Raw genomic sequence first — 315 nt, 5'->3', positions numbered from 1 at the left:
ACGTTTTTTTTTTTGATGTCCTGTACCCATGTATGCATATATAAGTAGGTATGTATATATATGTATGCATATAAGCATATATTTATATATTATTTATATGAGGAAAGAAAACTCCGAATGACCCGCCCATGTTTTTTCTTGTCCGTTTTTGTATCATCTATCTGGATGTTTTGTTGTCTCCTGTAGAGTACTTGTCCCATTTTTTCTATTCTTTTAATATACATATAGCGGCGTACGTACACCTTGGTCTCTCTCTCTCTCTCTCTCTCTCTCTCTCTCTCTCTCTCTATCTATCTATCTATCTATCTATCTATC

The 315-nt window shown here is 34.0% G+C and overlaps 1 protein-coding gene across 3 annotated transcripts in view; it reads left to right on the top strand.

The window, feature by feature from the left end:
- The window catches only part of LOC128247021 (leucine-rich repeat and coiled-coil domain-containing protein 1-like), a 797355-nt gene that overhangs the window by 341396 nt on the left and 455644 nt on the right, over nucleotides 1–315 (top strand). The gene's annotated exons all lie outside the window — the stretch shown is intronic.

This window comes from Octopus bimaculoides, chromosome 1 (genome assembly GCF_001194135.2).
Source record: "Octopus bimaculoides isolate UCB-OBI-ISO-001 chromosome 1, ASM119413v2, whole genome shotgun sequence".
Taxonomy (NCBI): Eukaryota; Metazoa; Mollusca; class Cephalopoda; order Octopoda; family Octopodidae; genus Octopus; species Octopus bimaculoides.
Note: the sequence above shows the minus strand (reverse complement) of the source record. Positions and strands in the feature narration are given on the sequence as shown.